The sequence below is a fragment of the Papio anubis genome, chromosome 2, assembly GCF_008728515.1.
Source record: "Papio anubis isolate 15944 chromosome 2, Panubis1.0, whole genome shotgun sequence".
Lineage (NCBI taxonomy): Eukaryota > Metazoa > Chordata > Mammalia > Primates > Cercopithecidae > Papio > Papio anubis.
In genome coordinates this window covers 151,351,993-151,368,621 of record NC_044977.1, presented here as the reverse complement: position 1 = coordinate 151,368,621, position 16,629 = coordinate 151,351,993, and the positions used below count along the sequence as shown (strand labels likewise).

At 39.9% G+C, this 16,629-nt stretch overlaps 1 long non-coding RNA gene across 7 annotated transcripts in view; it reads right to left on the bottom strand.

Annotated features, from left to right (window-relative positions):
• Positions 1–16,629, bottom strand: part of LOC103882325 — a 146,615-nt gene that overhangs the window by 61,640 nt on the left and 68,346 nt on the right. For all 7 annotated transcript variants that reach the window (XR_002520186.2, XR_001900074.3, XR_001900073.3 and 4 more), the window contains 3 exons: positions 15,827–15,958; positions 1,671–1,862; positions 903–1,060 (listed from right to left, as the gene is read on the bottom strand). This is a non-coding gene — a long non-coding RNA (uncharacterized LOC103882325). The remainder of the gene's footprint in view (positions 1–902; positions 1,061–1,670; positions 1,863–15,826; positions 15,959–16,629) is intronic.

The following is a 16,629-nucleotide window of genomic DNA, read 5'->3' as shown; positions in this document are numbered from 1 at the left end:
CAGATCCAACATCCAATCTTCATTGCTATGCATCTTTCCCCCATTAATCTTCACAATAACTCCCATTATGTTATCACCACTTGATTATCTTTGTTTCTCAGATAAAAAACCCTGAGGCTCAGAGAGGTTAAGAGACCAAAGCCAGGTCACAGAGCAGCACGAAATCTGAATGCAAGTGTGTACAATTGTCAAGCCCATGTGTTCTCCAGCACTCAGCAATCTTTTCCGGAATGCAGACATAGTATGAATAAGGGACCCCCTTGTATTACAGAACCTGGAACTTGAGAAAACCCCAGGCTGAGTTGGAGGTTTTCAGTCCTGTTTCTTCATTCATTTTCCCCCTTTCTCCTCCTGCTAAACACAGCTGCTTCACCTTACCAGGCCCAAGATTCATTGCTGCTGGTGTTCAGGCCTGAGCTCAGCTCTCTGGGGACCATGTTTGAGGAGCTTGGGGACTCAGACCCTCCACTCTAAATTCCTATTAAGCACTCTAGATTTAATAGCTGCTATTAATACAAATTATGCTTCATTAAGCATGAAGCTAAGGAGAATGCAGCTCAGAGGCTCCGGTTCAATACAGGACTGAAGGACAAACAGAACGGCTATTTTTAATCCTGGCAATGTCAGTGGGGAGAGAACAGCCCAACGCTGCATGTGCCTGTCCCTACTTCTGCAAATTGAATTTTCATATTTTCAAATAAACATCCCTTGTTTTTAGCTTGTGATGTGTGACAGAAGTAAACATTTCTAATCCTTGAGAGATGGTAGTACCAAGAACATTTTTCCCTTCACAAAACTTTTTTTCTACAAAACCTAAGAAGGTACAGGGAGGAAGAAGCTATCAGCAGGTCCCCTAGCAGGGGTTTCCATTAGAAATCTTCCGGCAGACTCTAACTCCATACCTCAGTGAAGGCTCATGGGCTGGGGGTTAGCAAATCTTGCCATGACATCCTATTAACCTCGCTGGTTTTATAGACTGTGTTCTATCCAGAGGCAGCTCAAAAGTAGGCAAAAATTACAACTGTGGAGTTCTTCTAGATTGGGGATCAGTAAGCATTTTCTGTAAAAGGCCAGAAAACCAACATTTTAGGCTTTGTAAGACCTATAATCTCTGCCATTGCAGCACAAAAGCCACTACAGACTACACATAAAGGCATGTGCATGACCGTGTTCCAATAAAACTTTATCTGCAAAAATCAGGTGTAGGCCAGATTTGGACCACAGACCATAGCACCCTACATTCTATCTGCTTCAAACTGTCTGTCTCATCCATTTTGTTGTAATGGGTATAACCTTAGTTTTGTAAGAATATGTCATGACAACTTTATCTGTTTACCTACAAAATTGTGACAGTTGATAGCCATTTAAAAAGAAATTCTCTGTGTGATACCAGTACAGGCTTATGGCATTACCATGTTTGGATGGCTCGAAATTAGTTGTTAGTTCCACTGTGTTCAACTAAGTCTGTAGTATCACACTGATGGGGGTGCAATTTGCAATCAGCACTTTAGTTGAGAAGTCAATTTGGATACTTTTGTATTTTATATAGTACATGATCATTTTTGTTATAAGAATCTGACAATGAGTACACTAGCCTTTCTTCCAATGAAATGTTCTAGTTTATCCACTATAGTAGGTAAGATATATGTTTGGCTAATATTCATTCCTACCTTCTTTTGAGAAGTTCCTTGCCCTTCAATTTGATGTTATTGCTTTGGCCAATGAGATATTAGGGCACAAAAAGGGAGGAGAAGCTTGAAATGACAGGTCTGAGCATGCTTTCCACCATAAGTGATGCCAATAAGGTGATAGAGCTGCTTCCAAGAATTTATGAGGAACAGGGTATCCCTTGAATAAGATTGCTAGGGGAAAAAGAAAACAAAATTTAAAAAAACAAAAACAAAAAAAACAGATTGCTAGGCCAGATGCAAAACTAGTCACTGTCTTACAGGGCAGTAAAACCACAACTGAGAGGTGGCAGGGGAGGGGTTATTTTCTGCAAAACAGATTAAAAATTGGCATATAACTTTACAATGTCTGGACCAAATAGTGAATAGCAAGGTCAGACACAGGTACATTCTCATAGATATTAAAAAATTAATCTTCAGTTGAACCTGTTAACCATTAGAAGGATATCTGCCTACATTTCCGCCTTATTCTCAAGCTTTAAGCAATTTTTCTTCATAATGTTGAGGGCTAGATAATGATCCCAAAGAATGATCTTGAAGTTGTAAAGGAAAGTCAGTGCCTAAGCAACAGCACTCAGGAATTTCCTAGGTGCAGCAGATCTGTTGACTCATGCAATGTGGCCATTCAGTGTAAATAAACCATAGGCTTTGTGTACCCTGTTGCCTCAGCTGTTCCACCAGCTGAGGTGTCAGAGGCAGAATGGCTAGAAACCCTGTGATAAAGGAAGGCACAGGTCATTCTTCCCATGCAGTGGCTTTTGTGGATTGGCTTAGACTGAGAACAATTGCAGCATCAGTAGCTCCACTTGAAGCTCCACTTCAATTTCTTTTACCTTTCCCTGACATTGAGGCCACCTTTAAGAAGGTTCGAACTCATCCAAATGGGTTAAAATAAATAGTCATCTGATTTTATTGGCCTCACTGTATCTATGTAAAGCAAATACGTCAAGACTCCAAAACTGTCGTGGTAATAACAGTATGCCTGAAGCTGAGACAGCTTCTGCAACTATTAAGGAAAGGGAGAAAGGCTGAGCTTGAGTCCTGACATTGTTGGACCACTCAGTGAACCCTGGAATACCCAGCCTTACTTATCCTAAAGTAAATCATAAATGTCCTTATGGTTTAGCCAATGTTGATTGGGTTTCCTCTTACATGAGGCCAAATGCACCCTAACTAAAACTGTGTGTGTGTGTGTGTGTGTGTGTGTGTGTGTGTGTGTGTGTGAGAAGATAAGGAGGTGAGGCAAGATCTCTCACTTGAAATAAGCCTATAGACCCAAATTCAAAATACATGTGGAAATCAAATGCAATGGAAGACAAAATAAATAGTAAAATATGAATTCATTCCAGATGAGAGTAAAATTATAGACACTTCGATAATGACTTTAAATAAATATGTCTAGGATCCTTATGAGAAGAATTATAAGTAAAAGTGACAGAAATTATGAGACAAAATAATGCATAAATTAAAATCACACTCAGCTATTGAAATATATTTAATTTTCAAGATTTCTGATTCTGTTCATTATCTTTTTATATTTTTTCTATTTTAAGCATTTTAAAGATGCTTTGGCCAGTTCTCCTAAGGACGTATCAATTTGACTTGACTAAAAGTCCCAGAAATATTAAAGATGACAAGATAGAAAAAGATGCCTCAAAGAATGCAGAAATTACATAAAGAACTAAACTGTCTAATTTTATGTTTAACAGTTTCCCAAATGTGACAATTCTAAAAATTTACACGACATTTATGGAAATAGAGTGTACAACTGAAAAACAATTTCCAAAACTATTGATGACAAAAAGCAAATTTGGATGAACCACACCAGAGGAAAGATTGATTTACCATTTAACTCTCTCTATAAACAACGACATTACCAAATTATTGACATATGAAAAGGCAATCCAAAGAAGGAGCCAAAAATGTACCGAGATGAGCTAATCCAGGAAACTCTATTTATTAGATGACGCTGAAGGCCAGTGTCATAACTCCACATCCCGGCACCTAAGGGATGCGTCTCCAGCCCCTCATCACAGGTGCTGTCTCTGATCTGGCAGAGCACCTGACTGCAGTACTCAGGGACACAGCACAGGTTCTGAGCACTAGTGGTAGGATGCAAGCAAGCGCTGTGACTTGCACCTCTTCACCCTCTGCCTCTCTAGACAGCCCATCTTCCCAATTGAACGCTGAACTAATAAATGAGGTTGAGGTTTCTCTAGCTTATGATATACAAATCAAGGCTTTCTGTCCTTTGACAAGCATTACCAATAGACCTATAACCAGGTAAAATCTTCATTCACTGAATCAGAAACTTTAGCCTTCAATTTCTTTAGCTTTTTGACTTTGAGCCCTGAGGCCAGTACTCATTAATGAAGTTGTTGCAAACAGTGGCAAATAACCCTACTGCTGTCTTTCCCTCAAAAGCTATTTTATTCGGGCTGCAGAGTCTGGAAGGCAGGCCGCTGCCCCCATTTCCCAGTTCCCTGTGGGTTTTGTTGTGCTGTATTTTAGAGACAACTTACAGGGAACACAATCTTCCAATGTGAGACAGGTGATCATAGCCCACATAACCACTGCTCTAGACCCCAAAAGCAGCCCTGCCCCATCTGTCATTACTTAATCTTATCCACATAACTGACCAAGATGGTTTAAAATAGTCTGTCATCTGAAAATGCAATACAACATGCCAGATCTTTGAATTTAGCCATGGCAATTTTTTTTCTGGTTCTTAGTCTTCCACCAAAAAAATTTACGTAGACCAGATGTTGCAAACTAAACGCACAATGTGTTCAGTTGGGCCTACACAAAATTTTTACTAATATGAAACTATTTAACAACAAAAATCAGGATACTACACTGTTAGATCCACTTTTAAATTCAAATTTCTGCTTCTCTGGGAATATTACAGGCAATAGCCACACGGAGCTGGCACTCCTGCTTGGCACCGCATGTGTGGCTGGAGAGGGAGCAGCTCACTTCTTCAAACAGGGCATGTTCCCTGCCCCTCAGTTCCCCCCAGTCTCTACTTGTCTAATGGTTGGCTCTGCAGCTCCCTCCCTCTTTTACATTACCTACCTGGATTCTGCAGGGGTTTGGATTTGTGGTCCTTCATAACATCACAAGCACAGCAAAACCAGCATAAGTCTAACTAAGAGGGGGAAAAAAATGACCTGGAATCCTGCCTTTCTAACTGCCTTCCACTCAAGTCAGTCTTCACTGGCTGGGTGACTCTTGACACGTTCTATAACTTTTAGGAGTCTTGTTTTTCTCCAGGGTAAAATGAGGCTAATGGTACGGATCCTGCATGATGTTTATGAGGATTAAATAGTATAGTATTTGCACAGCACCTGGTAGCTATTATTATGATTAGTTTATTCAGTCATAAGCCATACTCCATTTCTTAAAGATGGGCCTAAAGCCAGCTACGGCCTCACAGAGATCTGAAACATGCTGTGAATGCTGTTTCATATGCAACTTATACAACATATAGCTTGAAAATGCATTTTTAAATATTTCATTAATTCCTCACAATGATCTTGGGAGGTTGCTATTGTTATTACCTATATTTAATATGTGAAGTTGTTGAGGCTTAACAGAGTCCCAGCCCCTGTAATATCCTGAATACATCTTCGTATCACAGCACTTGCCAATTACATTATAATAGTTATCTATGCCTATGTCTGCTTTTCTTCCCAGGCTGTGAGATCTTTGAAATTAGGGACAAATTGAAGTCACCACTGCAACTCTGGTGGATCACAGAGGGTCAGGCCCAGGAAGAGTGCTCAGCCAGCTCTGGCTAAATCAATCAGTCTATGGCCAAAGGAAAAGCCCCGAGGTCGGAGAACCAGTGAGTAACTGTGAGTCAGGTGCAGCCCTAGATCCACTTCCAGTCCACTGTTCTCCCCTTTCCTCAGTAGTGCTGATATTTTTCCTTCACTTCCTCAAACTTCTGAGCCTACAGCTTCTTCACCAGGCAGAAGTTGGGAATTTCACCTGTGCAGTCAAATGTGGAACCCAGGCTGCTGATGGGGGCTCCAGTAGAAAGAAACATGACGTCACTCCTTAGGTACTAGAGGGAGAGGTTGTCTTCTGTAAAGCTGCCGACGCTTTGCAGCCCAGGCTGCCCCGCTTTCCTCACAGTACTCCGCCATGCACCCTAAACCAGGTCTCAAGCACTCCAACACCTCACCCACTGTGCAATAACATGGAAACCTTGTAACCAGCAAAACAAAACACACTATAATAAGCTTTAAAATGAGAGTTATTGAAGCTTAACTTACGTACCAAAAGTCAGCCATTTTAAGGGTACAATTTGATTAGTTTTGACAAACTGAATATAATCTTTTAACTACCACCACAGTCAAGATATCGAATATCTGCATTAGCCCCAAAACATTCCCTTTGGCTTCTATCCCAACTTTCTTTCTTCAGGCAACCACTGCTCTGCATCCCATCACTGCATTTTGGCTTTTTCTAGAATATCACACAATGGAAGAATAAAGTATATGGTCTTTTAGGTCTGGCTTTTTCACTCAACATGATGCTTTTAGGATTTATCTGTGTTGTTCCACATATCATTAGGTTTATCCTTTTTATTGCTTAGAATTCCATTGTATGAATGTATCAAAATTTACTTATCCATTTACCTGTTAGTAGACATGTAAGTTGTTTCGAGTTTTTGTCTATGTTGAATAAAGTTGCCATGAACGTTTGCGTACAAATGTTTATGTAGAATATGTTTTCATTTCTCTAAGATAAATACACAGTAGTAGAATGGCTGGGAGATAAGGTAAATATATGTTTAACTTTATAAGACAACACCAAATTATTACCTAAAGAGCCTATCCTGCTTTACTCTTCCATCAGCAATTTACAAAAGTTCCAGTTGTTTCCACATTCCGTTTGACATTTGTATGATTAGTCTTTTTATATCTGGCCATGTTAATGTGTATGTAGTAGTATTTCATTGAGGTACCATTAATTTGGAGTTCCCCTGTGACAAATAATGTTAAGCATCTTTTTATATGCTTATTTGCCATTCATATATCTTCTGTGGTAAAGAGCCTGATCAAATCTTTTGCCTTTTTAAAAATTTCAATGTTTTGATTCTTAATACTGAATTCTGAGAGTTCTTTATATACTCTGGATATAAGTCCTTTATTCAATATACAGTTGGCAAAAATTTTGTCCCAGTCTGAGGCTTGTATTTTCATTTTCTTTTTTTTTTTAACTGTTATTTTAGATTCAGGAGTATATGCGAAAGGTTATATAGGTAAATTCATGTCACAAGAGTTTGGCATACAGATTATTTCATTACCCAGGTACTAAGCATGGTACCCGATGGTTATTTTTCCCGATCGTCCTTCAGGTAGGCCCCATTTTCTTAAGATAGTCTTTAAAAGGGCAAAAGATTGGATTTTCATGAAGTTCAATTTATCAAATGTTTTCTTTTACAGTTTCTGCTTTCTGTGTTTTATCTAAGAAATCTTTACTTAAGCCAAGGTCACAAAGACTTTCCTCTATGTTTTCTTATGGAAATTTTATGGTTTTAGCTTTTATATGAAAGTATGATCTATTTAGGGTTAATTTTTATATGTATTGTATAAGGTCAAGATCAAGGTTCAGGGCAGAGAAGAACCAGGCTGTGTGGATACATTCTGTTATAAGTTTCTGAAGTGGGAGCTGAAAGAGAGCTCTCCTGGGACACCATTGCTCCAGGTCCTGCCTTTACTGCTCTATGTCCACTGCTCTTGGAGTCCCAGGTGACTCTCCCACAGCCTCTGTGACTCTATGATCTGCAGGTATTGGGAGACACATAACTAAGATGCCAGGAACCCCAGAAGCCACAAAAACAGTGTTGCTCTCTCTCAGCCAGACCTGATCACCTGTCTTGAGCAAAGGAAAGATCCTGGAATGTGAAGAGATGCAAAACAGTAGCCAAACACCTAGATGTTAGAAGATTTCTTGCTTTTTTAAAACTGAAAAAGCCAAGATGGCAAACTAGACACAGCCAGGAAGAGCTTCTGTCACTGACAGACCAGACCATTAAGAAGACCAGCACATTCCAATCAGATCTTCCAGAGGAAGGCATTGAGAGCAGACAGAGGGAGGACACGGACCCTGGGCTGAAGTGAGAGGAATCTGGGAACCCTGCACAGGGTTGCTGAGCACCAGGACTTGTTCCTGGCCCCAGGCAGCTCCTGGGGAAAGAGTTAAACAGGCATGGAGTGAGCCACACTTGCCATGGCCTCTGGAAATCCTAAATGCAAGAGTTAGCCACACTTGCCGTGGGCCTCTGGAAATCCTAGATGCAAGAGACCCCACAACCCACAATGACATTTGAATTGGCATGGAGAGCTATTTAAAAAGTTGGCAGGAGCAGGGATCCAGCCTGTGTAGAGCCCAAAGGGTTTAGTGCAGCAGTGGGGGCAGTGGAGCATGGGCAAGGATGCTCATCCACCAAGACTTGCCATATTCCTCTAGGTGGCTTTGTCCTTTGTTGACTGTCAGACCTGGACAGAACAGGGATATCTTGCCTATGGGAAGGGGGCAGTCTGATCTGAGCACTGCCCTGTATGCCAGCCTCTCCCAGGGCCCCTGCCTGGTCACACCTGCTTACAACACAGCCTTGGTTGCCCAATCAGGGCACTTCTCAGCAGCTACCATCATAACTCTCTCACTGGCAGATTCCGCCTAACCATCAGAAAGCTTTTGCAGATGGGCCCTGTCAGCTCATACCCACTCACAGCCTCCCCCCACTGCATTGCTGGCAAAAGCAAGCAATGTGGACCCTAATACCTCACCGCCACTGGCATACATGTGCAAGCACAAATACCACTACCACTGCCCTGACAAAGTGCTTTTTCTGGTACCCCCATCAGAGTATTGTTGCCAGTGGACCAGGAACACCTCAGCCCCTCCAGCAGAGCAGATGCTTAACCTTCAGGGGCCAGAGAATAAAGCCACTGGCCTTGTCCCAGCCACTCAGGGTTAGAGCACTCAGCCAAGGAGTGCTGAACTGAGCCTTGGCACCTTTAAATCATCCAGAAGCAAAGCCAGTTGACTAAACCCAACTTATACCACAGTCAAATCCTCAAGGGCATCAAAGACTATAAAAGCAGGAAGCCCCATCTAAAGGACAGCAACTTCAAAAATTAAAGGACTATTAGCCCACAGAGATGAGAACGAAACAATGCAAGAACTCTGACAATGCTAAAAGCAAGAGTGTCTCCCACCTCCAAATGACTGCACTAGCTCTCCAGCAATGGTGCTTAACCAGACTGAAATGGTTAAAATGACAGACACAGAATTCAAAATCTGGATGGCAATAAAGGTCACCAAATTAAGAAGAACGCTGAAACCCAATCCAAAGCTTCTAAGAAATCCGGTAAAATGATTAAAGGGCTGAAAGACAAAATAGCCATTTTAAGAAAGAACCAAGTTGATCTGATAGAGCTGAAAAACTCACAACAACAATTTCATAATACAATCAAAAATATTAACAGCAGAATAAATTAAACTGAGTGAAGACCCTCAGAGCTCAAAGACTAATTCCTTGATCAACTCAGTTTGACAAAAATACAGAAAAAAGAATTTTAAACAATAAGCAGAACCTCCAAGAAATATGAGATTATGTAGAGATGAAACCTATGACTCACTGGCATCCCTGACAGGGAGAAAGACAGAACAATCAACTTGGAAAACATATTCAAGGATACTGTCCATGAAAATTTCCCCAACTTCACTAAAGAGGTTGACATTCAAATTCAGGAAATTCAGAGAACCCCTGCAAGATACTATATAAGATGACCATCACTGAGACACATAGTCATCAGATTCTCCAAGGTAAACACAAAAGAGAAAATATTAAAGACAGCTAGAGAGAAGAGGCAGGTCACCTACAAAGAGAACCCCATAAGGCTACCAGTGGACCTTTCCACAGAAACCCCATAAGCCCAAGGAGATTGGGGGCCTATATTCAGCATTAAGGGAACCCCATAAGGCCATCAGTGGACCTTTCCACAGAAACCCCATAAGTCCAAGGAGATTGGGGGCCTATATTCAGCATTAAGGGAACCCCATAAGGCCACCAGTGGACTCTACAAGCCCAAGGAGATTGAGGGCCTATATTTATCATCCTTAAAGAAAAGAAATTCCAAACAAGAATTTTATATCCAGCCAAACTAAGCTTCATAAGCGAAAGAAAAACAAAATCCTTTTAAGACAACCAAATGCTAAGGGAATTTGTTACCACCAAACCTGCATTACAAGAAGTCTTTATGGGAGCACTAAACATGGAAACAAAAGACCATTATAGGCCACCACAAAATGAATTTAAGTACTATATACACAAAACGAATTTGGACTATATACACTATAAAGCAACTGCACTATCAAGTCTACATTAAAAACCAGCTAACAACATGACAGGACCAATCCACACATATGAATATTAACCTTGAACACACACAGGCTAAACATCCCACTTAAAAGGCACAGAGTGGCAAGTTGGATAACGAAGCAACACCCAACAATATGCTATCATCAAGACACCCACCTTATGTGTAATACGCACATAGGCTAAAAGTAAAAGCATGAAGAAAGATCTGTCAAACAAATGGAAAACAAAAAAAACAGCAGGGATTGCTATTATTATTTTGGACAAAATAGACTTTAAACCAACAACAATCCAAAAGGGCATTCCATCATGATAAAGGGTTCAATTCAACAAGAAGGCTTAACTATCCTAAATACACACGCACTCAACCTGGAGCACCCAGATTCATAAAATAAGTTCTTGGAAACCTACATAGAAACTTAAATCACCACTCGAAGACTTCAACACCCCACTGACAGTATTAGAAAAACCACTGAGACAGAAAACTAACAAATATATTTGGGACCTAAACTCAACTCTTGACCAATTGGACTTTACAGATATCTACAGAACACTCCACCCAAAAACAACAGAATAAACATTCTTTTCATCAACATGTTGCACATATTCTAAAATCAATGACATGCTTGGCCATAAAACAATTCCCAAAATATTCAATAAAACCAAAATCACACCAATCACACTCTCAGACTACAGCACAAAAAAGAAATTAACACCAAGAAGATCTCTCAAAACCATACAATTACATGGACATTAAAATATCTGCTCATGCAGGACTTTTGGGCAAACAATGAAATTGAGGCAGAAATCAAGAAATTTTTTGAAACTAATGAAAACAAAGAAACAACATTTCAGAATCTCTGGGACACTGCTAAAGCAGTATAAAGAGTCAAGTTTATAGTGCTTAACACCCACATCAAAGAGTTTGAATGGTCTCAAATCAACAACTTGACATCACACCTAGAGAAACTAGTAAAACAAGAGCAAACCAACCCCAAAGCTAGCAGAAGAAAATAAATAACCAAAATCAGAGCTTAACAAAATGAAACAGACACATGAAAAATCATACAAAAGATCAGCGAAACCAAAAGTTGGTCCCTTAAAAGAATAAATAAGATTGAGAGACAACTAGGTAGGCTAATAAAAAAAAAGATAGAAATAAACACAGCCAGAAATGACAAAGGGAACATTACCACCAACCCCACAAAATTTTTTTAAAACCCTCAGAGACTATAATGAACACTTCTATGCACACAAACTAGAAAACCTAGAGTAAATGGATAAATTCCTGGAAACATACAACCTCCCAAGGTTGAACAAGGAAGAAACTGAAAACCTGAACAGACCAATAACAAGTTCCAAAATTAAATCAGTAATAAAAAACGTACCAACTCCAAAGAGCCCTGGACCAGATGGGTCCACAACTGATTTCTACCAATGTGTAAAGAAGAACTGATACCAATCCTACTGAAACTATTCAAAAAAATTGAGAAGGAAGGACTCCTCCCTAACTCATTCTATGAGGCTAGCATTATTCTGATGTCAAAATCTGACAGAAACACAATGAAAAAAGAAAACTTCAGGCCAATATCTCCCATGAATATAGATTTAAAAATCCTCAACAAAATATTAGCAAGCGAAATTCAGCAGCACATCAAAAAAGTCAACTCACCACAAATAAGTAGGCTTTATTCCTGGGATGCAAGATTGGTTCAACATATGCAAATCAATAAATGTGATTCATCACATAAACAGAACTAAAAACAAAAATCATGTGATCATCTCAAAAGATGAAAAAGACTTTCAATAAAATTCAACATCCTTTCATGTTAAAAACGCTCAACAAGCTAGGCATTGAAGAAACGTAAGTCAAAACAATACTTATCTATGACAAACCCATAGTCAACATCATACTGAACAGGCAAAAGCTAGAAGCATTCTCCTAAGAACCAGAACAAGACAAGATGCCCATTCTCACCACTCCTATTCAACATAGTTCTGGAAGTCATTCTCACCACTCCCATTCAACATAGTTCTGGAAGTTCTAACCAGAGCAATCAGGCAAGAGAAAAAAAAATAAAAGGCATCTAAATAGGAAGAGAGGAAATCAAACTCTCTCTCTTCACAGATGATACGACTGTACACCTAGAAAACCCCATAGTGTCTGCCCAAAGGCTCCTAGAACTGATAAACAACTTCAGCAAAGTTTCAGGATTAAAAAAAAGTACAAAAATCACTAACATTTCTATATATCAATAATGTCCAAGCTGAGAGCGATATCAAGAATCCAATCCCATTCACAATAGCCACAAAAAGAATAAACTACCTAGGAATACAGCCATCCAGTGAGGTTAAAGATCTCTACAACAAGAATTATAAAACACTGCTGAAAAAAAATCAGACAACACGAATGGAAAAACACTCTATGTTCATGGATAAAAAGAATAAAAAAGAATCAATTTTATTAAAATGATAATATTACCTGAAGTATTTTACAGATTCATTGTGGTTCCTATCAAACTATCAATGACATTTTTCACTGAATTAGGAAAAAAAATTGTAAAATTCATATGGAACCAAAAAAGAGCCCAAATAGCCACAGCAATCCTAAGCAAAAAGAACTAAGTCTGAGGCATCACATTATCTGACTTCAAACTATACCGCAAGGCTATGGTAACCAAAAAATCATGGTATTGGCACAAAAACAGACACACAGACCCATAGAATTTGCCTTATCTATCAATTTATCTGCCACCTACCCACCAGCCAGCTAGCTATCCATCCATCCATCTATACATCAATCTATCAACCTATTTCTTTGGCAAAGCTATGGAAATGTCATAGAGAAGATGACCCTCTAATCATTGCCTTTGCTCCCAATGGTATATTTTGGGTAAACAAGAAAAAATATTTCTGCTGCAATGCTATACCCATTCCAGGTATGGCCCCAGATCTGTATTATTGTAGTAAACATGTTTTTTTCCTCTTCCACATATTCACCATAGCATGGATACACTTGTCCATTGCTCTGATGACTCTGGAGAGGACATTGCTGGCTGCCCTCTCCCTCCAACATCTATCTCTTACCATCCATTGTGTAGGCACAGGGTCTGAGTGAGATTGATCTACCAACCCCATTCCTCGCATTGGCCCCAAAAGTCCTACAGCATATCCTCCTCGTTAACAGAGTAATTGGTTTAATTAAAATAAAAATCAGGACTTTTGATGGTTTGGAAAAGAGAATCTCTCTTTCTCTGAATGGAATGGTGTATGAATGTGAAGCCCAGGCCTGCTTCAACCATTGAACTCCAAGGCAAGCCAGTCTGGGAATGCAACTGATTCAAAATGGCAAAGCAGAAAGAATACCAGAGAAATGGAGCCAGAGCCCTGGTCAGAATGTGCCTAAAGACTGCACTCTCTACCTCTAGACATTTTAGTCATGTGAGTCATTATTTGTTTTAACCAGTTTGCCGCCTTCTTTTCCATTACAGGTTTTGGGAACTAAATGCATCATTACCATGCCAACCCCAAAGAGTTAAGGGCAATCGAGGAGTGGGAGGTGGAGATAGTTTGTTTTGTGAAAATCCTTACCCATTTACTAATCCAGCATGTTGCCCAGCTTCCGGAGTTTTCTTTGCTCATTTGTGATTAGATTAGCTCATAAGGAACCACTTTTTCTTTCTAAACCCGCCTTTCTCTACTTCCAGAATTTCTCTCACACTTGTGACTCAATCTAAAGGCCTTAATCTGGCCAAAATTTAGCTGTGGGAACTCTGAGCCATCCACCAATATCCTTTGTACTCATAACTTCTGCCAACTGACAGTGCTGAGTGAGGGGGACTGGGAGCTGCACCTCTTCGGTCATAGGCCCGCAGGCCCCTGAGACAGAGGAAATGCCAACAGACTGACGAATTGGATTAGAAATGCAATTCCAATGCAAAAATGGAATTGGAGCTGATGGATTGGTGTGTCTATGAAAGAGTTCAGGAAAATCAGTCACTGCTGACCACAGGAGCCACAAGGCTCCTGCCCCTAACAGTCTGCTGCCACCATGTCCATGTCTGCTCAGACTCCCCAGACTACTCCATCCACCTTCCAAAGACAGGGTCCTTTCCTCGTCTTGATTTCTCCACTATCACTTTTCCATTATCACTACATCTAGAGTCCCCATTCCCAGCACCAGAGGTCTCAATTACTCTACCATCACCACCACATTCCATCCTTAGTAACCCAGTGCTTTCTCATCCTTATGCCTTTCGTTGTTCTTTTGCCCTCTCTTGGGTCCTCTTGCCCCACCCCTCTGTCTTTCTAAATTCTACCTGTCCTCCATGACACTGCTTCTGAGTAGAAAATGTTTCAAAGAAAAGGCACAAGATTTGAAATCAGATTGATCTAAGTTTAAATACTACCTAGGATGACTGTGAGTGATAGAAACAGGCTAAATTTGTCTGGATCAAGGATACCAAAATTTAGAATCCACTTCTGCACAGTCACCTGTTCCATTTCCCTTTCCTCCTCTATAGTGTCATATATGCCAGGAACAACATCCTGAAGAGATCCCCTATGTGTTACCATGAAGAAAACTGTGGCCTCAATTCCACTGTAGCCCCCAGTAACCTAGGATAAACCACGTAGAGGGCTTCTTTTACCTAAGAGGCAGCTATAACCAAAGTCATCTATAAGTCTTCCTTTCTAAAGTTCACCTCTTCAAAGAGTAGGAAAGGTAATTCCAAGGAAAAGCATCCAAAACATAAAAGGAAAGGATTTTGAACACCAAAAACAGAGCTTCTCTTTTCTACCTACCACTCAGGCATTTTTTGGTTGAGGCAGTTTTGGGGCAAAAGTTGTCTTGAACTTTGTGTATAAGCACATAGGACAGGAGAAAGGGCGAAAAGAAAGACGAAACTCAATTGGTTCATTGGGCCTTACAGCTTTGGATCAGAAAGACCACTAGCCTCTTCTGCTTCTTATTTCATCCTTGTCCATTTAAGTCCCTCCTCAAGCTTGTCCCTTAGGAGACCTCAGGACCATCAAAATAACCACCAGTCTTTTGGCATATAATCCTTCCAAAGAGTAATACATCATGTTAATTTAACTTATGTAAGCAAAATAAATAGCAAAAACCTTTCAGCCCAGTGATTTTACCACCCAAATCTCCAAGGGACAAGCCATCTCAGAGTTTACAGGTCTATCTCTATCCTGGGAGCTTACCATGGTTTTATCCTTAATGAATTTACTCAAATACTTTTATTAGCAGTGAGACTCTGCATTCACTGGAATAGAGGTTTCCCTGGAAGCTCTTGAATTCTATGGCTTCTACTTATCTATAACCGTTTCTCCACTGCCTTGACTTCTAATCTATGCAGTATGGCTGTGTCTCCCAACACTATCAGACCACTGTCCTGGCACAACTTTACTGTTCTGTATTTGCCATAAAATATGTCTACTAATAATAATGAATATTTCATGATTAATAATTTTGTTTGCTTTCCTGAAAATTTTAAGCGCTTTTTGAGGAATCATTTGGATAACCTAAGTCTGTTAGTAAACATTGCTCAAAGAAATTTGTGCTGAGGTCTCTTTTTCATTCTGTAAGTTTTGTTCTACAAGCGAAGGCATTCCAATGTCTTTGAAGCTATGGGTGTTTCCCGCAGAGTTACGGTGATAAAGGTAGAATCCCTCCCTCTAAAACTATTAGGAAAGTGCTTACTCAGTATTTCATTCCTTCATTTCCTCTTACCTCCTTCCTCAGGTCAGCTGCTCAGATTCAGATGGAACATAAGCAATAATGTTTTTCTGAGGTTTCTCTTCCTTTCTGTCAGTGGACTGACTTAACATTTTGTTGGCAGCCTTCAGAGCACTTCATACGTCCCTGCAAGATGTTAAAAGCAATTTAGAGGTACTCAGCACATATAATAAATAAGTTTTCAAAACAATGTCTCTCAAAATTGTCAACAGTATCCACAACTGGGTAAAACACTTCTCTGTTGGTTTTTCCTGGGAGATGTTACCAAATAATTTTTAAAACTATCAAGACTGAGATAGCAGTTCTGTGACCATAAATCACTGACTTTCTGTGACAAACTTACATTGCCCAAAAAATATGTTCCAGAAATGACAATACACTGGCATTATATTACTTCTTCCAATCTGGCTTTATGTCCAGAAGTTCAAAAATTCTTGATCAGAGTAGGTGTGGTGGATATCTGTAGCTTTGGCCTCCCATCATCCCTTTGCCATTATGCTAGTGTCTTATCCCAGTCTTTCTCTGGGGAACCACTCCGTCTCATATTCAGTCCATGTAATCTGAATGAGTTAAACCCATGCCCAGCTGTAAGGGTAAACATGTAATTTGAGTCTAAGCCAATCAGCACACTGCATTTTTCTAGCCACAGTGATTGGCTTAAAGATGCTCACATGACTCAACCAACCAGAGCCAATAAGATATTGCTGAGACTTCTGGGAGAGAGACAGGTTCATCATTTCTGGATTTAAACCTTAAGGACAAAGTGTGAGTCTGTTGCCGCTATTATGTTACCACAT